General features: G+C 25.4%; 1 protein-coding gene across 1 annotated transcript in view; it reads right to left on the bottom strand.

Moving 5' to 3' along the window:
- LOC107686314 (kelch repeat and BTB domain-containing protein 4-like) overlaps window positions 1-489 on the bottom strand; it is a 5,488-nt gene that overhangs the window by 2,635 nt on the left and 2,364 nt on the right. The gene's annotated exons all lie outside the window — the stretch shown is intronic.

The raw sequence follows: 489 nt of genomic DNA, 5'->3' as shown, positions 1-489 counted from the left end.
TATAACAAAGAGTGAAAAATTGAAGGGGGTCTGAATACTTTCCGTACCCACTGTATATATATATATATATACATACATACATATACTAAATATATAGTTATTATAATTATACAAGAAACCCCATAAATTCCATAATTTGCAGCTATAATTGTGAATTGTCTTTGCAAAGAAAAATTAACAATTTATTAACAAATAATATAAATCAAAATATTATACATTATTTTAAATTAAATATTTATAAAAAATGCAAATATTATATATTTACAATTATATGTACTGTAAATATAAAATAAATAATTTCAAATTCAATTCAATTTATCATTTTTTTGTGTTAGGACCAGTGAAAATTTTGGGCAGGTGAGTAGAAATCTTAAAGGGATAGTTCACCCAAAAGATGTCACATGGACTATTTTAACGATGTCTTTACTACCTTTCTAGGCCTTAAACATGGTAGTTGCATTGCTGTCTATGCAGGGTCAGAAAGCTTTC

The sequence above is a fragment of the Sinocyclocheilus anshuiensis genome, unplaced genomic scaffold (genome assembly GCF_001515605.1).
Source record: "Sinocyclocheilus anshuiensis isolate Anshui unplaced genomic scaffold, SAMN03320099.WGS_v1.1 scaffold481, whole genome shotgun sequence".
In the NCBI taxonomy this organism is placed as follows: domain Eukaryota; kingdom Metazoa; phylum Chordata; class Actinopteri; order Cypriniformes; family Cyprinidae; genus Sinocyclocheilus; species Sinocyclocheilus anshuiensis.
Note: the sequence above shows the minus strand (reverse complement) of the source record. Positions and strands in the feature narration are given on the sequence as shown.